The following is a 23,801-nucleotide window of genomic DNA, read 5'->3' on the forward strand; positions in this document are numbered from 1 at the left end:
TCCGTGAAGAGTATGTACATTATAAAGATTTTTCTGTATTTTTTTGTAAATTCTAAATATGCACCAAATTTTATGCTAATACTTGAAGATATAAATGTTCAAATTTCTTTAGAAGTATTTTAAACAGACTTTGTTTTTTTCTAAAAAAAAGAATATATTATTTTATTAACCTTTTATTGTTTAAATAATCTGATTTTGCTTCTTTTATTAAAAAAAAATAAAGTTGAAAAGACATTTTACATTCAATAATGAGCTCTGAAAGATTGTCAGTGAAAAAAAAAACATAATCACCAAAGATTAAACGTTTTATTATTTCTAGTCACCACTTGGAACAAAAATCACTCACAAATGCAACTGTTTCATTTGCAACGTAAAGCCCTGGAAAGGAAAGAAATTATCTGATATCGATATAGATACAGACACCACAAGAACATCCTTAATATATCTTGTTGCATGCCAAAGACATACTGAGAGATAGTCAATCGAGGAGATAACCAGTGAACAAGAGAGATGAAAATTATTTGAACCCATCCACTCGACTTTAATTATGCAGAAGGCCAAAGACAGTCAAACTTTTATTTTTGTGAACTTTGAAAGCATTTCAGCAAATGTATCAGTTTTCTCTTTCTCATGTTGATGTTTATGTATATATATTCTTCACTCGGCCTAGCTACACATTTACTAAGAACCCCATCCAGGCTATCTTTTATTTTTTTAAAATCTTATTCTCCCCCTTCCTTTTGTAAAATAAACCCAATTTTAAATCTTTGTGTTAGTTTCCATTCTTTCACATGCTCATTATCCATATGTCCTCATTTTACAGATGTCTTGAGAAAGAGTTCCAATTTTGTGCTCTGTCAAGGTAGGAAAGGTTGCTTTGTCATGGTCATGATTGCAGTATTCACCCTGGGTCGGTTGGGCCAGGTATTTTCAGCAAGTTCATCATGTTCTAAACACTAGCTGACCAGGCATAGCGATCCAAGGTTGCTTCCATTATAAGTATAAACCATTCATGGTTTCAGCGATTGGCCTTAGAAAGGTGAGAGTCCAGCATCTTGCTTCACTGTCCTGAGTCAGGTTTCAAGTTAGCCACTGCAACGTTTCTTCCAGCCTGGCGGTGTGTTGGGTTGATGATTTGACAGATGAAGTCACCTGAGTGTTGTCAAAAAGTGTGGCCGAACCAATGAAGGCATCTGTCTGGCAAGGAGAGATTTTTAGAGGGAGTGGAAATCGCTCCAGACAAAATGTGAAGCCACGAACAAAAGAGTTAATAAAAACAAAAGATGATTGTCGTTAAGACAGGAGATGCCCATTGGTTTTAGTCTTGAAAAGGCCAACATTATAGGCAGGAGGAAAACATCAGGAAGAGAGTTCTACAAGCCTGCAGTTCTTGGAAAGAAACTATTGGAACAGGAAACTGTATTTACAATGGTATCAAAACAACGAATTGATGGAAACCACTAGACCAACGAATTAAATGAGTTGGAATAAAGGAAGCAGGGAATAGATCAGATTATTCTGAAAAACATATGCCATAATAGTATTTATAGAAAAAACTGAGACTAGCAACATCATGTCTGCAAGAGAGAGGTTGCAGAGAAGAAAGGGCGAGGCCAATTACTAATCAAAGCAAAGGTCTTTCTCATTTTGACTAGGCTAATACAAGGATCTGAGCATTGGTAGTGAAAGGAGAGAAGCTTGGTTTTAGAGGTGTTGGAAGTAAGAAGTCATCTTTTTTCTCCATTGTACCACATGTTTTAGATCAGAAGAGAGAAAAATCAGCAGGATTTTGATCACCAATGATCTTCAAGGTGCTGCAATAGACAGCTGTATTAACAAATGCTCTCATTAAATAATTTTATAAAAATAGACAAAAACAACTTTTACAGAATTAGTTTAAAATTTGGTCCAATTAATAATTTAATGACTAAATGATATTTAAAATGTCAAAATCCAATTTTAAAAAATAATTTGCAAAAAATGATTCCCAAGTAATTTCAGGTAGATATGATTATGGATGGATTATCGTCAAAAGTTGAGCTCTTTCAGGCTATTGATAGCTGCTCACATTGGACAACTGTGGTCGCTGACGCTATTAAACAGCAAGGCTGCTGTTGCTACTGCTGCTGATGATGATAATGATGACTCAAGGAATGCAGAGGTCCCTTATTTGCACAATCTTGGACCAAACATAACCAGAAAAATGGTTGCATCATTTCACCGCTCCAAAAGATAACTCATTCCAGGAGCAATCCTCTACCTGTACAAGAACCAGATACGTCTTAAAATGGGGTATTGTTGTCATATATGGACAGAGGTTGATCGGAGCACCCTATCCTGCCTTGACAGAGTTCAAAACTGGCTTCGAAACCTAATAAATGATGTCTTTTTCTTTTCCTTGCAATCTCTTTCCCACAAAAAAATGTTGCGAGCCTGTCTCTGCTCTATCGTTATTTTCATGGTAAGTGCTTGTCTAAATTTCAATCTATTGTCCCCCTTCTCACTGCCAAACTTTTACAGAACACACTCATCTGCTTACAACCACTACCAACAATTTGCCCCACTCTCTATATGTGCCTAAGTTCAAATGCAAATTCCCACTTTGCAACTGACTACAACATGGTTATCTTCAAGTCCAATTTAAACAAGTTCTTGTTGAGCCATCCCCTAAAAAAATAAAATTATACCCTATTTCACCACTAACGATTACTATGCTGTTGTCTCAGTAATTACTGTACACTCATTAACTCTTATCCTCAAGTGGTCTTCGGGCCTTGATAAGTGGTGACTCCCTTGTAAAAAGAGAAATCTTTTTGTGATGTGAAACTGTCACTAATTAAAAGGGACTATAAATACTTTACTGAGAGAAAGAAGTTGTCAATCACCTACTGGGGCAGCCAAGTGATGAAAAAGTACAAAACAAACAATGACTAAATCTATCAGTTTCCCAAGGTGACAGCTGTCGGCCATGTTGACAATATTTGCAATCAGCCATTTAATCATTTGTTTTTTCTAAATAATTTTTCTTTTTTCTTTTTTTTTTTTCTCTAAATTAATTCATTATTTAAAATACTGAACTCAATAGAAAGATTCTTTTATCGTATTTGATCTTCATGACATAAATTTTGGGGGTAATTGTAAAGATCAACGTTGTAAACAAAGTGATAAAAAAGATTCTGCCTGCATAGGCGATAAAATTGTTTTTTTTTTTTTGTTGTTGTTGTTTTTTTTTGGGGGGGGGGGATATTACATGAAGAATCATTTCAAGTTAAAATCTGATTTCATATGTAATCGGCAGAAAACACCGGTGTCAATATGTTATAAAAACTGTGATTTAAAAAAAAAAAAAAATGGACTTTTGCAGGATGCTACCATGCTGGTTTTTGTTATTGCTCAAGACAAAAAATATTATAACATCTGTTTTTTTTTCATCATTACAACGTAATATGTTGATTTTTAACTTTGAAATGTTTTTAATGTCATAATCTTTAATCTATATATTTATAAAAGTGAGAATATGTGTGTGTGAGGACACTTCTCAACCTATATATTCAACGAATTTTGGATCTACAGATTAAAAATTTGGTATATAGGGTATTCAGACATGATGAAAACTTTTTAATCAGTTTTCATCCGGAAAAAATGGCTACTAAGGGGTCAAAATTTTTTAAAATTGGTATGTAGGAGGGGGGAGTCATTGGAGTTTTATCTGTTTGTTAACTGTTTCACGAATGCCGAATGCACATGTGTTAATAATTCACATGACAGATTCCTTATGTTAAGAATAAGTAGGTTTGAAAACACTTTTTTAAAGATTGTGTCAAGCTGGCTTAATAGTTATCATACTTGACTCACTGTCTAGGTTTTGGTTTCAATCTCAGCTAGAGTATTTTTTTTTTTAATTACAAGTGAACAGTTTAAAAAAAAAACATAATACTTGCATGCACATGTCTCAGTTTCTGTAAGAATAAAAATATAATATTTATGCGTATTTTACAACCAGGCAACGCCATGTGGCCTGCTAGTATATGCAAATACATACATACCATATCCCTAAGCAAATTGAACTGGCTCCCTCTGAAGGAGGAAGTTCTATGGGAATATGAAATTCACAAGCAGTCCCCAGTCGCATTCAGGGGAGCTGATGACATTAGGTTTTTGCAGCTCTTGGAGGGAGGTGTCTTCCCAGAGTGCCTGGTATTCCCAAATATTTACCCATCTGGTACTGACCAGGCTCAATGTTGCTTAACCAGTGATCTAAGGAGAATCGGTGTGTTAACGTGCTTATGCCATAGATATATATATATACATATATATGGCATAAGCACGTTGACACATACGAATATATATATATATATATATATATATATAAATTTGTATTTCTGTTTGTTTATTCACAATTTGATTAATATATACAAGTTTCCTTACTTTACTCTTTCATTTATTTCTATATATAGTATGATTCTTGCAAAATATACAATTAAGAGATCATGTCATTTGCATATTACATTAAGAAAAATCGATTTCATTAAATAGTGGTATCTTGATTAATGTTTCTAGTAAGAGAATTGTTTTAAGCGTTCTATTTAAAATTGTTATTTAATAATATGCTATTTAATAAATTGAAACAATAATTATATTGACAACATATTTAATTGAATTTATTTGGAATTATTATTCCCACATCGATTTAAAAAAAATTTTTTTTTGAGTTATTTGCCCTTAGAAACTTCTGAACATAAACACACAAACTTTTATTTGTTTGTTATTATTATTCTTTAAATGGCTATACAGAAATCGGTAAATTTTTACAATGTGACCCAGCGTCATTTAACACCTAAAAAAAATTTAAAAAACAGATCTACTGCCCTTCCCCTAAATTTCACAATTTACACTTTCTTCTTTTTTCACGTTAATCTCATCGATTTATAAACTTAACTTTCTAATAAAAAAAAGGTAAATTTTTATGATGTGACCCAGCATTGTTTAACCCCTAAAAAAGAAATGAAGACCTACTACAACCTTTATAAATAATATGAAAGAAGAAATTTTGAAAAAGAATTAACATTTTAGAGTTGGGGATCACTTTAAACGTAAAATGAGCACCCACTTTTTGGCCACGAAGCGTTCAACGAGACATGTCATCTCTAGCATTTTTTCAAGTTTGGCGGTCGAGGGGGGGGGCAAAACATATACAGGGGGGGGGTTACATTTGAATCATAAAATAACGATAAGTTTCATTTTTATGAGATTGTTTTGTACTTTCACCTAACAATTTTATAAACAAAACGAACCCCAAAATATGACAAACTCAATTTTTTTTTTGGGGGGGGGGGGAATTACATTGGAAACCTAAAATGACGAAAAATTCATTTAATTGTTTTGGAATTAATTTTTGGTAGATCTTCATTTATTTAAGCGTTCTGCTTACTTGGCTAATTTTTTTTTTTTTTTTTGCGATCGAACAAGCATTTGTTGCTATTTTTATTGAAACAAAAGTTGTAATGATTTATTTTTAATTATTTTTTTTGTTTTGGGGGGGTGGGGGGTCTTTCCACTGATCAATATCCAGAGAATAGTTTCTTCTCTTTGTATCCCTTCTGCCGAAATATCTGGTATCACATACTTCTTTTTTGGGGGCGATTACATTTACATGTTTTTATCCATTCTTTTATTTTTGGAATTGTTGTGGGGATATCCACGTTGCCCATGATGAAAATGATTAGGAACTTCATGTCAACCCAGGCAACGCCGGGTATCCATATATATAAAATTAAACATCCATTGATTAAGGGTTTTTCATGATTATAATTTCTGGTTAGAATTTGATGGATCAATAAATATTGTTATTTATTAAATTTTATTTTCATCATCAATTTTTCATATTTCTTTAATTACTTTATCTAGTATATCAAGTTTTTTATTACATTGATAAGTTCAAATTTTAAAGATAATATTCATATTTATCTCGGTAATTCTCTCTCTCACATATTTCTATAATATATATATATATATATATATATATATATATATATATATATTATAGAAATATTTAAGTTTACTTTTAGAAAGCCAAAATACAAAAAATTTTTTAAAAATAAACAAATATTTATTTGTTTAAAAATCAAAATGTCTTAAGGATCATAACATCTTCAACAGAATTAGGACCAATTTGTGTGTGTGTTTTTTTTTTGTTTTTTGTTTTCTCTTTTTCTTCCTTCTTTATGGCATGGTGTTAATACAAAGAGAAAATGTTAACTTGTTGTTCTTCAATAGTTATATGTCCAAGGTAGTGTAGAGGTGGAATCGAACCCAAGACGCCCAGTTACAAGACCGGAGTGATCTTGGCGTCACACCCCCATAGAAGTAGACTCACCCACTTGCATGAAAGGCGAGAGCGGACTACTTAAACAAGATATTCCTGGCAACGAGTATGTTTTCAAATATATGTCGTCTTGCCGACACTTTACATGGCGTCGCCGATATAGGAAACCTGCTACAAACAATGTTGGAATATGGACGAACAAACACAGCAGACATCACTGCAACGGATTCTTGAGCTACAGCAAGAGAACATCGCCCTGCGAAGAGACAGAAGACAGTCCAGCAAGCCACTTACAAGGAGACCTGACAGACCTACCATAGAACCAAACTCAAGTGATGGTGACCGGGCAATATTCATTGACTCCTGGAGATATGTGGGTTGACGGAGCTAACAGCGTTAAGAAATGAGCTGAGAATGGCCTGTTCCCCAGAAGTAAACAGGTTGTTGTTAGACATGGTTGGAGCAGAAATATTGAACTCCATCACAGAAGAACAGCTGTTACGACACATAAAGCTCATAGCCATCAGAAGCTTACACAAAGAAGTGTACCAGCAAAAATTCCATTCCGTAAGGCAGAAGAAAGGGGAATCGGTCACGGACTTCGTGGCACGACTTCGATCAGTCGCAAAATTCTGGGACTTTTCAGTGACTTGTCTAAACGGGATAGGATGCGGTCGGAAAGTCAGCTACTCCAACGAAATAGTAAAAGGACAAATGATGGCAGGGCTGGCAAACCTGGAGCATCAAAGCAAGGTGCTGTCGGAGGCTGCGACACTTACGACACTAGAAGAAAAATTTAACAGGCTTGTCAGCTTAGAGATCACGGACAAGTCTATCCCCCATCTCCACAGTAGTGTATACCCTACTACAACGAGCATACATAGGTCTGGCTGAAGGCAGCGGCCTCAGGAGAACCAGACTGTATCAACTCCCGAGAGATACTAAACCCTGTAAATAGTGTGGGAAGAGCTCACCCTATGACGGCTCAAAAGGATGAGAAGCAGCAAAGATGACTTGTCACAATTGCTGCTTGACTGGACACTTTAAAAGAGTCTTCCAAAAACCGAAACAGAGGTCCAGCAACAGATCTACAGTGGAAGTGGTCAGAGCAAAATGCAGAACTTTCACAAGAAACACTCGTCTAGCTGAAAACAATATCACTAGTTTCCCCCCACTCTTTATCTATGCCTAAACTTAAGCGTAGATTCCATGAGCAAAGCTTCTTTCTTAGAAGTGCATGCCTATGGAACTGTCTTCCGTTTTTCTGCTTTCCAGCTGACTATAATATGGTTGTCTTCAAGTCTAATGTAAACAAGTTCTTAATGAGCTGTTCCATATAAGTTAACAAATTTACCGAATCTCCATTACTAACGGTTACTATATTGTCCAATTTCTACTGTACACTCTTTAACCCTTATCCTCGAGTGGCCTCTTGGCCTTGATAAGTGGTGATGCCTATGTAAAAAAAAAAAAAAAAAAAAAAAGAACGTGACAACTAGCGACGGCAAAAAGACACCATGCGGGTGTTCACAAAGAGCTAATGTCCCACCTAAGCCGGACAATATCCCTTTTGCCCCTACGGAAGAAAACAGACCCCGATTGGAACGATGGATAAAGGAGCATTTTGAGTCCAGTGCATTCAATGTATGCCCACATCAACAGCTGCAGGTGATGAAAGGAAAACCCATAGACATCACGTTCATCCTGTGGGCCAAACCCTCAGCTGTCTACACCCCAATCCCGGTCCACACCATTGGAAGAAAAGAGTTAAGGAGGACTTCAACCAAGAGGTGACATTGGGTATCATAGACCCTGTACCAGTGGGTACACCTACAACATGGTGCTCCAGAATGGTGGTTGCTCCGAAAAAGGATGGATCACCGAGGCGTACGGTAGACCTACAAAAGCTCAACACCGCTACCCTATGAGAAACCTATCATACACCGTCTCCTTTCAACCAGTCATCGCTGGTGCCTGCGAAAACTAGAAAAACAGTCTTGGGTGCATGGAATGGCTATCATAGCTTAACCCTCTCCCCATCGGCAAGAGATGCAACTACCTTCATCATGGAATGGGGTAGATACCGTTATCTTTGGGCACCACAAGAATTCCAAATGTCAGGAGACACATAAACACGCAGGTTTGACAATATCACTGTAGATATGCCCAGGAAAACAAGATGTATAGACATCACGATACTATGGGACAACTCTATTGAAACATCATTTTGGCATACTATGGAGTACATAAATAACTGCGGCAAAAATGGTATCGTATTCAACCCCCAGAATTTTCACTTCGCAGAAAAAGAGGTAGAATTTGCCGGGTTCTTGATAATGGAAGATGGGATAAAACCACCAAAAAAATGACTGAAGCAATATGAAATTTTCCGACACCAAAACATATAACTGACATAAAATCCTCGTTTGGAATGGTAAACCAGGTAGCCTACGCTTTTTCTCAGGCCGAAGTAATGACCCCGTTCCAGGAGCTGCTGACGACAACAAATCGAAAATTCTATTGGGACAGCACACTTGATCAATTCTTCGAAGAGTCGAAAAGAAGGATCACAGAAGAGATCGAGAATGGTGTAAGAACCTTCGAATTGAACAGACCAACTTCTTTGTCAACAGACTTCACTAGGACAGGCCTGGGATATTTTCTTTTCCAGAAGCACTGCAACTCGACAAATTTTGAATAAAGCATCTCCCTGGCAAACTCAATGCAGCACCAGACTGTACATCGAGATTCCCAGTAACGTTAAGCCATGAGAAAGCAAACGAAAAGGAAATCGCACAAACTATGAATAGTGCCGTAAGAGCGTCATTTAACTCCACCTTTTTTTTTAACATGGGGGTCACCACTTATCAAGGCCCGAAGGCCACTCAGGGATAAGAGTTATTGCGTGTACAGTAATCAATGAGATAGTATTGTAGTAATCATTAGTATTGGGGGTTTTGATAGAGTGTCTTACTTAAGGAGGCGGTTTGTCAGGAGTTTGTTTATGTTGGACTTGAAGACGTCCAAGTTGTAGTCAGGTGGGAAACAGGCAAGCGGCACAGAGTTCCACTGGCATGCAGTTCTAAGAAAGAAGCTTTGCTCATGGAATCTACGTTTGGATTTAGGCACAGATAAAGAGTGGGGAGGACCCCAAATTAAGGGCAATAACATGGGACAGGATTGTGGCAGCAGCTGCTACTGACGAGGAATGTTGTACCCTCGCCGAACTCATACGAAATGGTTTCCCTAAATCTCAGCAAAAACTGTCGGAGACAATTCGCCAGTTTTAGTATATGAAAGAGGAGTTATATTTTTTGGAAGGGGTGACAATAATGGAAAATAAAATCCTCATACCCAGAAAAACTATGTGCAGAGGTACTGGAATTGCTCCATTCGGCACATCAGGGCATAAAAGGAATGTTGGCAAACGCCAGACGGTTGTTTTGGCCAGGACTGGACTTGAGCATTCGTCAGAGTTGGGCCCAGTGCAAAGTATGCAACATAATGGCTCCGTCACAACCTAGGGAATCCCTAATGCCACCATCGAACCCCAAGTTCCAATTTCACAAGACGGTGACGGACTTTTTCGATTTACAAGGGAAGAACTACCTAGTATATGCAGATCGATACACCGGATGAGTAGAAGTCACTCTGATGTCATCCGAGAATGCCAAGGCCACATGTGACGTCCTACAAAACTGGTTCTGCACGTACAGCGTCCCGGAGTAACTGTCGACCGATGGTGGACCACCATTTGACTCCAGTGAATATAACCGGTTCCTAGATAATTGGGGCATAAGGAAACAAACATCATCGACATATTACCTTCAAAGCAACGGGAGAGCAGAATTGGCCATTACTTATTGATAACAAAGACAGTTGCGGTCGCCTATGCCATGACCGGGCAGCTATGTCCCTACTGACTCATCGCAACACCCCGGTACAAGACCTACATATGTCTCCAGCGATGGTTCTCTACAGTCGCATGATAAAGGACCATACCCAGTGCTCCAGGACCGATATCGAATCCATAAATGCTGGAGGGGAATCAGTCGTTATAGGGAAATAGCGATGGCAGAATGACACTTACGGAATGAAAGGGAATACAATCTAAAATGTCACCCACTTCAGGAACTGAAAATCGGGGGACGGTGCAGGTTCAAAACAAAGTTGGTCCACACGGCGCCGATGGCCAAAGACAGGAAGGGTGGTGGAAACACTGGGTAACCGGATAACTTGTCGCAATCGCAGATTCCTCCGAAGAATAAACCCTGTGGTAGATACCCCTTGTCATCTGAGGAGCCACCAAGAATGTTGGATACCATAGACAACCTAACAGAGCCCGAAGTACCGGGACAATGGTCCCCCACGTGTACAGATCAACACCAGCCTGAAACATTTGACACTGCCAGAACAGATGGAGGTGGATGGCACAGCTTCCCCTGAGATGATGGAGGTTGAGGAGGACCAACCGGTGCATCGTAGCAGAAGGGTGATGTGACCACCCAGGAAACTATCCCCACAGACATGGGGCACGTTGCACAACTACTCCAGAGCCTCCAAACATTGGACCACAATGCAAGTATCTTGTGGCCCTGGAAGGGAGAGGGTGTGTAGAGATGGAATCGAACCCAAGATGCCCAGTTACAGTCTTGGCGTCACACCCCCATAGAAGTAGATTCACCCACTTGCATGAGAGGTGAGAGTGGGCTTCTTCTTAAACAAGACATTCCCGGCAACGAGTGTGTTTTCAAATATACATCGTCTTCCTGACACTTTACAGATAGGAAGCAGCTCAAGTGAAATGAATTAGTTAAGATTGTTTTCTCTGTGATATAAACTGTTGTTTATAATTTAAATCGAAATAAGTAAGTTTACATTAGAAAGGCAAAATACAACACATATGTTTTAATAAATATTTGTTTTAAAAAGATCTGCTTGTATTCTGGCTTTCTAATGTAAACTTAGATATTTCAATTTAAATGTTAAACTATTCTTATATCACAAAGAAAATCTTAACTAATATATTAGTGGTCTGGTAATGCAACAGGGGAGACAATTGAAGCAGAAAAACTGAAACTGCCTGCCAGGACACTATATATACAAATGTAGGTAAATTTGGGCATATTTTATTGGTTTTAAAATATAGGTTCTTTTTTAACAATTGTCATAAACTTTTAATCATAGAATAGTAATCTACAAAAAGCCTGCAAATTTTCATGTAGTTTTGTTCCATAGAACCAAAGATATGAGCTTTTCAATATTCAATTTGGCTACCAGTAGACTACCTTGTAAGTTCCACATCTCAGCAACTATTGATCAGAAATTAACAAACGAAGGCTCATTGGAAAGCTAATTACCTGAATTGTGTAGTGGGCTATGTAACATTTGCCCTTAAGGTCGCACATTAAGGGGATCATCCATCATCCAGAGCCCATTTTTGGCATTATTTTATAACCATAAAATGTTTCGATCATAATTATTTGATTTTCTAGTTTTGCATATGAATTATAAAATATCTGATATTTCCCCAAAATCTCTGGCCTTGATGGAGGGGAGACTAAACTTGCTGCTAGGATTTCAAATGATCTTAAATAGCAAGGGGAGACTTGATTCCAAATATTTCTCATATGTTATATCTCCTCTCTTTGGTTTTTATACATTAAGTAAATTTCACAGTGTATAAGGATTATTTGATACTGGAGATATTCATAATTGTACCCTATTTCCAAAAGAGGAAAGATATAATATATGAGAAATATATGGAATCAAGTCTCACCGTGCTTTTATTAAAGATCATTTGAAACCATAGCAGCAAGTTTTAATCTCCCCTCCATCAAGGCCAGAGGTTTTGGGGAAATATATATTATCGCTTATACACTAATTTTATTTGAATTTTTGAAGAAACTGTTTAAATCATAGATCTTTATGTATATCTTTTTTAAATATGAAATTCACAAAAAATCTTAATAATTTGTCACACACAAACAGATAATTTAATCTTTTCCTACGACGATATTCTTTTTTATTTTATCAGATAAAGTTAATGTGATAAATAAATTGAATAAATTTAATATTTTTACAATTGTTTTCAAAAAATATAAAGTTGGTTGCTTGTTGGGTTTTATGTCACATTAACCGACGTTGGTTAATTGCATGCCAAAATCTACAAGCTTTTGTATATGATTTGTTTGTAAACAGTAGATTCTATTTGATCCGTGGAATTAGAGGGACCTGAAAATAGCACTATGTGCTAACTCCTCATTCTCTCTGGTGCTACCAGATCAGGCTGTCTGAAGATACTGGCTCCCTGCTCTAAAATGCACCAAACATTGATGTTATTGCCTTTTTCAAAACTTATGTTCTGCAAAACTAATAACAACAATTTTTCTCTACAAAACAAGTGGAGCATGCATGGTCCCTCATGAGCACAGTGAATGAGACATAAAAAAAGTTCAGCATTTGCCCTCCCCCCCACATTTAGCCCCAAAAATCCTCAGGGACATCAAATCCTGGTGAAAATTAACAAATAGTGCAGTTTTAGGCCTTAACACACGTAAATTTGAGTTCTGTACCATGCAACAAAAGAAACAACTAAGTCCATCATTTGGCTCCCCCTCCCATTTAGGCCTAAAAGTCCCCAAGGCCTTAACATATTTAAATTTGAGTTCAGCACCATGCAAAATTGCTAAATAAGCGTACATAGAAAATTTTGGACAAATATGGTAAAATAGTCCCAAAAATGGAGTGTTTTTATTAGCCCTAAAAGAGCCGCTGAGTTATAACCCAAGAGTTATCACAAAGTATAGACAGGCAAAATTATATAGAAATCAGTTAGTTACAACTTTTCAGAAAGTTTTATGAAAATCCAAGGCATGAATGTTTTTAATAAACACAAAAGTGTTAATTTTAGCCATCTTAACCCGAAAGGTACCCCTAGGGAGGCAATCAGAGTTTTCCCAGAAAATCCATTCCGTTACTTTTTTACTCATATCATGTTTAATGTTTCTGCAAAATTTCAAAAAAATTCCAAGACATAGTTATTGAAAGAACTGCAAATGGATGAACGCATAAGGGTGAATTTACAGGTCCACCCTCCTTTTGTCAGGGGACCAACAACCAAACCAAACACTATGAATAAATATTTAAGGTATAAAGAACTTGAAACATAAAAACGTTTACCAAAATGACTAGATTCAGCTTTAAATAACTTGAAAAGGGTTTATTAAAGTAAATAACCAAACTCTCCAAATTGGTGCCTCACTACTGAATGCACTTTTGTGTCAAACCCAGGAAAGGACTTACGTAATTGATAAGGGAAGGCAGAAACAAAGGTAAAAAAAGTTGGGAAAGTTGGATTTTAGGATGGTGAGGGATAGAAATAGGGCTGGGACGATCCCAAAATTTTTTTCCAATTCCGATACAATTAGTGATTGTGTTCTAAATTCCAGATTCCCATACAATCAGTGATTTTTATTCTTTTACCATCTCTAAGTATTTATTATTATAGAGCAGTTTTTTTTTATTCTTTAGGCTGCCATAAAACCCATGTAATATGTGCATACATGTTTGCAAATGTAAAAGATACACTTGTGAGGGGCTGATCTTTAGATTTTAGTTTCACTGTAGTTTAAAATCTAAAAATATTTATCAGAAATAGGATGGCACTTTTTTTAAATATTGTTAGGTGAATATTTAAATTATTATTAGAAAATAATATATTTCTTTTCTTTAAATAGAATGAGCCCCTTTCAAGCAATTTTTGTTTTTGTTTATCATTTTTATTTCTTGAAGATGCACCACCAAAAAAAGATAAACAAAAGAAAATCGCTTTCTTAATATCTTCAAATATCTATGTGTATATATAAAATAAAAATTACAATTAAATTTACCAAAATGATCCAAGACGGTAAAACTAAAGTATATTATAAATATTAAAGAATTAATATTTATAAAGTATTCTCAACCAGATGTAAAAGCTCGATAAAACCAAATAGGAGATAGAGTTTATAATAAGAGGAAAGTATTTCTTCGAAACTCCACGGATTAAGGACTATCCACTTATCAAGTGTTTCCTTTTCAGATTAAATATGTTTTTAACTCTTTTTCAAAGTGTTTTTTTAACATGTTTTATTAACTATTTACTCTTATATATATATATATGAACAAATGATTGATAAAATATGTTAAAAGACATCTTGAAAAAGAGTTAAAAACATATTTAATTTTAAAAAAGGAAGCACAAGATAAGTAGATAGTCCTTAATATTAACTCTTTAATATTTATAATATATTTTAAGTTTACCATTTTGATTACCTTAGTAAACTTATTGTAACTTTTATTTAATTTATATATATATATATATATATATATATATATATATATATATATATATATATATATAATATAAAGCTGAATGTGTGTGTGTGTCTGGTCACGAATAGGCTCCTATATGGTTGACTATTTTAAAAAACTGATTACATATAATGATAGAAGATGTATTGAGACACAGGAATGGGTATGTTTGATCTGGCAGAACGGTGGTTCATTAAAATTGTGGAGTCTGCGTTCGCGCCTGGTCCATAAAGTATGGAAATAAAAAAATTTTAAAATTAAAAAAAAAAAACGTTTACAAGTGTTTTTGATATAGATGTACATAAGAATACTTTGATGAGTATGTTTTAACTTAAATAGGGATGGTATAATAAAATTGTGGGGTCTGCGTTCGGGCCTGGCCTCCATAGAATGGAAATAGGCACAAACTTGAATAAAGACTTTTTTTTTTACACAGTGATCACCACTTATCAAGGCCCGGAAGCCACTCAGGATAAGGGTTATTGCAAGTACATTATGTTAGTGTGGAGATTTGATGAAGTGTTTACTTAAGGGGGTGGTTCATTAGGCATTTGTTAATGTTGGACTTGAAGACATCCAAGTTGTAGTCCGGTGAGAAGCAGGCAGACGGAACAGAGTTCGACAGGCGTGCAGTTCTAAGAAAGAAGCTTTGTTCATGGAATCCACGTTTTGATTTAGATAAAGAGTGGGGGAAATTTTTGACAGTGGATTCAGCTAAACGGGTGTTTTTCGTGAAAGATTGGCGAGGGGGGACCAGAGATTGGAGTTCAGACGAGCATCTGCTATGGAAATAACGATAAAACAAGGATATGCTCGCAACGTCTCTTCTGTGGGAGAGAGGTTGCAGGGTAGAGAAAAGGGCATCCCCCACTAATCAACGAAGTCTATTTTGTACTCTGTCAAGGCAGGATAGGCTGTTTTTAGCAGCTCCTGCCCAGATATGGCAACAGTATTCCATCCTTGGACGTACTTGGCTTTTATATAGATAGAGAATTGCATCAGTAATGCGATATCTTCTGGAGCGGTAGAAGGATCCCACTATCTTTTCAGCGACCTTGGCAACAGACTTGATGTACGTGTTCCATTTCAGATCAGGAGTAAAGGTCACACCCAGAAGCTTGTCAAAACACGAGGCCTCACCCAGACGAGAGCCATCCATCCTAATTGATGCCAGATGGGTATCAGAGCGTTGATGATGTAAGGATAGGAGTCTGGTTTTGGATGCATTAAAGGGAACCAGCCATGTCTTCCCCCACTGGACCACGCAGAGGAGAGAGAATCAGAGAGAACTTTTTCATTTACAGCCTTTGATGTGTTGCCGTAGATGGTCGTGTCATCAGCATAGATGTCAACGAATGACTTAAGTATGTGTTTAGGGAGATCATTGATGTAGATCAGGAAGAGAGTTGGGCCCAGGATTGACCCTTGAGGGACTCCAGCAATTATATTGCAGGCCTCCGATTTTTGTCCATCGACCATTACTCTTATGAGCAGCTCCTGCCCAGATGTGGCAACAGTATTCCATACTTGGATGTATCTGGCTCTTATATAGATAGAGAATTGCATCAGCAGTGAGATATCTACTGGATCGATAGGAGGATCCCACCATTTTTCCAGTGGCCTTGGCAACAGATTTGATGTACGTATTCCATTTAAGATCAGGAGTAAAGGTCAAGCCCAGAAGCTTGTCAAAACTTGAGGCCTCCCCAAGACGAGAGCCATTCATTTTAATTGATGCCAGATGGGGATCAGAACGTTAATGATGTAAAGATAGAAGCTTGGTTTTAGATGCATTAAAAGTAACCAGCCACTCCTTTCCCCATTGTACAACGTGATCAAGATCAGAAGAGAGAGAATCGGAGAGAACTTGGTCGTTTACTGTCTTAGATGTGCTACCATAGACGGTAGTGTCATCAGCAAAAATGTCTACAAATGATGTAAGGATGTGATTTAGAAGATCATTAATGTAGATCAGGAAAAGAGTTGGGCCCAGGATGGACCCCTGAGGGACTCCAGCATTAATACTGTGAGCTTCTGATTTTTGCCCATCAACTACTACTCTTATGAACCTATCAGAGAGAAATGATTTAATAATTGAGAAGACATTTCCAGCTATACCATAGCTGGAGATCTTATGAAGTAAACCTTTATGACATACCCTATCAAAGGCTTTTGATGTCAAGAGCAATTGCCCTAGAAAGGTTGCCTCTGTCGAGAGATTCACTAATCCTATGAGATATAACTGTAAGCACATCTGCTGTAGATCTAGCAGAACGGAAACCATATTGTGTGTCACTAAGAAAGTTATTTTTGCTGAGATGGTTGATTACTTCTCTATTTAACACAGATTCCAGCAACTTACTCATGACGCAGGAGACTTATTGGCCTGTACTGAGAGGGGGATGAACGATTGCCTGAATTCTTAAATACAGGGCATACTGATGAGATTTTCCAGGGTGATGGGAAGCAATTCTTAAGACAACGTTTAAACAGTTTTGTAAGTATGGGTGCTAGTTTAAATAATTTTACATTGTTCATTTTATTAAAAAAAAAACTGAAAAGATATTTTTCACTCAGTAGTGAGCTTTGGAAGATTGTCAGTGAAAGAAATGCAATGCAAGAATCCAAAAAAGAGTCGCCAACCTAATAGGTCCTGAATTGTCATCTAAACTTCAGCCCCTGTCCCACCGATGAAATGTTGCATCTCTCTGCCTGTTTTACAAGTATTTTAATGGTGGATGCTCTGATGAACTACGAGCACTTGTACCCCCTTGATGAAAATACTCCCAACACACCCGACAAGCAGCAAAGTCCCACCCCTACACAGTTGAGATCCCTAGATGTAAGAAAGCCTTTTATTCTAACAGCTTCTTCCCCAGAACTGCAGGACTTTGGAATTCTCTTCTGGTTTCCTGCTTCCCCAACTGTACTGACATGCAGAAGTTCAAGTGTAATGTGAACAGACATCTTGCTGCTAAACTCCCTACATAGTACCCCTGGAACTTATGTCCTTGATAGTAGCCCCCTACATCAAAGTGGCAATATGCCTTCTTTGGGGTGAAAATGTAATAATATATATATATATATATATATATATATATATATATATATATATATATATATATATATTGTTTTGTCTTTCTAAAAAAACATTAAATAAATATTTATCATTTTATCAAAAGTACCAGCAATGGAAAATAAAATTTTACTCAAAAATAAAAATAAATAAACAAAAAAACAATTAAAAAAATCGTTTTTGGCATTGGAAAATAGGCAAAAATATTCTAATAGCACAAAAAGTTCTGATTTTTCTAATTCTGATTAATTGTTCCAACATTAGATAAAAACGGATACCTTACCCAAGAAGGTCATCATGTCAGACATACTCACAGATATTCCTACTACAAGTCAAAGTGCGGCTGAGTAACAGTAACTAACGAGTAATTCCAAAATCCCCATCCAACCCCACCCTCCAAAATGTTTAGTAATCTCTATTTATATAAAGTTACATATGTATTTTTTTTTTTTTTACAAGGTGGTCACCACTTATCAAGGCCCGGAAGCCACTCAGGGATAAGGGTTATTGTAAGTACAGTACGTTAGCGTGGATATTTAAAGTGTCTACTTAAGGGGGCGGTTCATCAAGAATTTGTTTACGTTGGACTTGAAGACATCCAAGTTGTAGTCAGGAGGGAAGCAGGCAGACGGAACAGAGTTCGACAGGCGTGCAGTTCTAAGAAAGAAGCTTTGTTCATGAAATCTACGTTTTGATTTAGGCATAGATAAAGAGTGGGGAAAGTTTTTGACAGTGGATTTAGTTAGACGGGTGTTTTTTGTAAAAGATTGGCAATTGCAGGGAAGAGAAAAGGGCATCCCCCACTAAACCACGAAGTCTATTTTGTATTCTGTCAAGGCAGGAAAGGCTGTTTTTAGCAGCTCCTGCCCAGATATGGCAGCAGTATTCCATCATATATCTTTATATATTTATATATATATATATATATATATATATATATATATATATATATATATTATATATTTCTGTATATAGGATTCACTTCGAAATTAATTAACTGGTCGCTAGAAGTTTTGGAACATGACCTCTAGGTGTAAGGTTGAGTAATGTAGGTTATATTTAGTTTAATTTTGTTTCATGCAAAGGGAAGTGGGGGAAACCTTCGATTTTTGTGAAAGTTTAACACTAAGTATTAGACATCAATTAATATTATGCAATTTTTAGCTTGTACATAGTACCTTTGAGAGATTTTAGTGGGCATAATATGAGCACAAGCTTCCATCTGAAAATTCAAATATTTCAGATTTACATTGAATTTGATACATTGGCATTAGACACCAATTAAGTAAGATTCCTTGAATTTCAATTTCTTCCTTAAGCCTTAAATTTGATACATTTTCTAGAATTAAAATAATGTACTGGATTTGAAGCAAAATGTGCATAAGGATTCTAGACATAAAGTTTAATGCTATTATATATTGAATTTGACAGAAAGATTCCAGAGTTCGAGAAAATACACCTGAAGAAGGTCGGAGGTTACATCGGCTGAAACGTTGTGAAAGATGAGAACAGCAGTCAAATAATCAAAACTGATTATATCTCGATTTTAATCTTTGTAAGTGGACATAAAAGTGGTGCAAAACTATTCTGCTTGGGGAATTAATACTACCCATCCTGGCAGGAGTACTCTAGTTAATTACAAAAGGAGAGTTTATTAATTTTATTTAGATGTCTGTTTTGCCAAACTATTAAATGCTTCTGAGCTACCCTGGTTTTGTCTATACATCGAGCCAAACCTGTGCAAAGTCTCCTTCTGATGACATTTTTTGGTTTGCACTCGGATGAACAACCATCATAACAAGTGCTCATCTGAACTTCGATCTATGGTTCCTCGTTGCCAAACTTTCACAAAAAGCACCGTCTAGCTACAACCACTATCAACAATTTCTCCCACTCTCTACTTCTGCCTAAATCTAAACGCATGAACAAAGCTTTTTTCCTAGAATTCCTCAAATGTGGAACTCTGTTCCGCTTTCTAGCTGATTAAAATATGGTCATCTTCAAGTCAAATGTAAACACGTTCGTATTGAGCCATCTCTATAATAATTCAATGATACCCAATTTCCACTACTAACAATCTCTACTCTGTTGTCTCAATAACCACCTTACATTCATTAGCCCTTATCCTCGAGTGCCGTTCAGGCCTTGAAAAGTTGGTTTAACTTGTAAAAAAATATGGTAAAGTAGCCATTTAACATGAAACACCTCTAACAAAAACAACAACAACAAAATCAAAACTGATGAGTTGTCAACATTTTTAGAAGAAAAAAAAAAAAACGTCACATTTATCAGTTTTGACAATCTGCGTTCCAATCAATCGATTAACGGGTTCATATCAGCAGTTACAACAGCTATGTAAATCAGTAAATTGATTCACTCGTTCAATTTTTGCAGTAAAAAAAAAAAATGGATTCACTGGTATATGTAACAATTTCTCTTTCAAAAAATAAAATATTCAGATTTCAAAATAGGCCAGAGATCAATGAAGCAATCTTTTAATTTAAAAATATCTTAACTAATAAAATTATGAGACGATTTCATGAGCGTGTGTGTTTGTTTTACTCGTGGCTATACAACAATTTAATTTTTAATCATTAATCATTTATTAATTGAAATATACAAAGTTTAAATGTTGGTTTTATTTTTTTTCTTTCTAAAGTATATATACATATATATGTAGAGAGAGAGAGAGTGAGAGAGAGAGATAGATAGATATATAAAAATAAAAAAATAACAGTATAACTACATTTCAAGTTCCAAATATTTATCTTTCTTACAAAATTCTTTCAGCATTTCAAAATTTTGGTACATTTTTTTACAGATCTGTTTCATTACGCAGAAAAAATCTAATTATTATTATGTCAATATCAAATCATTTCATGTGCATACTCTTCAGAAAGAATAGAAAATTTCAGCTTAGAAAGAATTATGCATGACAAACTAATGTAAAAAAAATGGAATTCCATAGACGATTCCGCATTGCGTGCTTACCTCAGGCTCCATCTTGGAATTAAGTATTATTTATTATTATTATAATATATATGTATATATATATATATATTTTTTTTTTTTACATGAGGGTCACCATTTATCAAGGCCCGGAAGCCATTCAGGGATAAGGGTTATTGCGTGCAACAATAATGTAATGAGATAGTATTGTAGTAATCATTAGTATTGGAGATTTGGTAGTGTCTTACTTAAGGGGGCGGTTTGTCAGGAATTTGTTTATGTTGGATTTGAAGACATCCAAGTTGTAGTCAGGTGAACGGAAAAGAGTTCCACAGTCGTGCACTTCTGAGAAAGAAGCTCTGCTCATGGAATGTACGTTCGGATTTAGGCACAGATAAAGAGTGGGGGAAATTTTTGACAGTAGTTTTAGCCAGACGGGTGTTTTTCGTGAAAATTGACGAGGGGGGGACCAGAGATTGGAGCTCAGACGAGCACTTGCTATGGAAATAACGATAAAACAAAGACAGGCTCGCAACGTCTCTTCTGTGGGAGAGAGGCTGAAGGGAAGAGAAAAGGGCATCCCCCACTAACCAACGAAGTCTATTTTGTACTCTGTCAAGGCAGGATAGGCTGTTTTTAGCAGCTCCTGCCCAGATGTGGCAGCAGTACTCCATCCTTGAACGTACTTGGCTTTTATACAGATAGAGAATTGCATCAGTAGTGAGATATCTTCTGGTGCGGTAGAAGGATCCCACCATTTTCCTAGCATCCTTGGCAACAGACCTGATGTACGTGTTCCATTTCAGATCAGGAGTAAAGGTCAAACCCAAAAGCTTGTCAAAACATGGGGCTTCTTCTAGACGAGAGCCATCCATTTCAATTGATGCCAGATGAGGATCAGAGCATTGATGATGTAAAGATAGGAGTTTGGTTTTAGATGCATTAAAGGTAATCAGCCACGTCTTCCCCCACTGAACCACGCACTCGAGATCAGAGGAGAGAGAATCAGAAAGAACTTTGTCATTTACAGCCTTTGATGTGTTGCCGTAGATGGTTGTGTCATCAGCATAGATGTCAACGAATGATTTAAGCATGTGTTTAGGGAGATCATTGATGTAGATCAGGAAGAGAGTTGGGCCCAGAATCGACCCCTGAGGGACTCCAGCATTAATACTGTGGGCCGCTGATTTCTGCCCATCAACCACTACTCTTATGAACCTATCGGAGAGAAATGATTTAATGATTGAGAAAACATTTCCAGTGATACCGTAGCTGGAAATTTTGTGAAGTAGGCCTTTATGCCATACCTTATTGAAGGCCTTCGATATGTCAAGAGCAATTGCCCTGGAAAGGAAGCCTTTGTCAAGAGATTTACTAATCCTATGAGATATAACCGTTAGCACATCTGCTGTAGATCTTGCAGAACGGAAACCATATTGCATGTCACTAAGAAGGTTGTTTCTGTTGCAGTGGTTGACTACTTCTTTATCTAATATGGATTCCAACAACTTACTCATGACACACATGAGACTTATTGGCCTGTATTGAGAGGGAGATGACTTATCACCTGAATTCTTAAATACAGGGCATACTGATGAGGTTTTCCAGGGTGTTGGAAAGCACTTCTTAAGGCAACGCTTAAACAGTTTTCTAAGTATGGGGGCAAGTTCTGGTTGGAGCTTTTTCAGCACTATAACTGGAATGCCATCAGGGCCAGTTGCTTTACTGGAATCAAGGTTCTTGATTAGCTTGGCGACCTCACGCATAGATATTTCTATGTTGCATAGGGTGTTGTCTGTTATAGGAGGAAATACGGGGAGTTGATGGCCTTTGTCGCATAGGATAGAGTTAGCTGCAAAGTTCTTTGCAAATAGTCTGGCCTTGTCTAATGCTGACAAGATGACCTCAGGTCCGTCTTGTCTTTTAAGACGGTCTTGATAGAACGCACACTTCTGTTCAAGATCCTGTTTGCTATTTGCCAGAACTGGTGGGAACCAAGCCGCTACTCAGCTACTTTGGATTTAACGGACTGAGCATATATATATATATATATATATATATATATATATATGATGATTGCAACGTCTTGTCAGACGAGTGCCACTCCCTCAGACATTTAAAATCCATGAGCCCAAATGTCTGAGGGAGTATCTATACAAATATCATGTTACAAAGTCTTAGCTTTGTACGACAGCTAAGTCTCTCTCTCGGTTCAAAATGTTGAGATCCAGCAACAAGCAAGAGCAAGATAGCCAGCAACAAATTAAACTGCAGACCAGCTTAATGCGGGTACTGGTCTTCCGCTTTATGGTTTTTTAAATCAGAGATTTGCTTCTCCTAGAAAGGTTGCCTTCACCACGGCTTACGGGAGCCCTCTCTACCCCAATAAATATATATATATATATATATATATATATATATATATATATATATATATATATACACACACACACACAATTAAAAAAATAATAATAAACTAATAAAAAAAAATATATATACAGAGAACTATATACAGGGTGTTTTTTTAGAGGTGGGAAGTTTAAATTGACAACAATTTTCTTTGATTGCAAATTTGGCAATTATCAATTATTTTAAGTCCAGCTTGGTTTGGCAGTTCATAATGTAGAGACTGATACCCAAGCAGCATGTGCAAATTGTGCGAATTTATTTTGAAAACATTTGAGAAACAAATAATTTCACAAAATAGGCCTGTCAGAACTGGCCACTTTGTTCAGATTATTTGGGGGTGGGGACATTTAAAGCCCCATGCATATGCTGATAAAACAGACACAATAGACCACTTGGAAGACAACATTCAATGTGTTATTCTCAAAATACACCCTAATTTAATGGATAGAGTTCGTGAAAATTGTACCTCTAGATTATGCCATATACATGCAAGCCACAGGAGGTGAGGGGCATATGGCCAAAATTGTATTTAAATTATAAAAGCTAAAAATTTGGAATAAGTCATATAATTGTATAATAAAAATATTTTTGGGTGATTAAATTTAAAGTTTGTTGCTACTAAAACAAAACTTCATAAAAATAACAGTGAAACAATTGTCTCTTGTATAATAATCTATAATTGCCTGG

At 36.4% G+C, this 23,801-nt stretch overlaps 1 protein-coding gene across 2 annotated transcripts in view; it reads right to left on the bottom strand.

Moving 5' to 3' along the window:
* The window catches only part of LOC145283578 (eukaryotic translation initiation factor 2-alpha kinase 3-like), a 131,824-nt gene that overhangs the window by 101,389 nt on the left and 6,634 nt on the right, over positions 1-23,801 (bottom strand). The gene's annotated exons all lie outside the window — the stretch shown is intronic.

The sequence above is a fragment of the Euprymna scolopes genome, chromosome 8 (genome assembly GCF_053919585.1).
Source record: "Euprymna scolopes isolate OS-2025 chromosome 8, ASM5391958v1, whole genome shotgun sequence".
NCBI classification, from domain to species: domain Eukaryota; kingdom Metazoa; phylum Mollusca; class Cephalopoda; order Sepiida; family Sepiolidae; genus Euprymna; species Euprymna scolopes.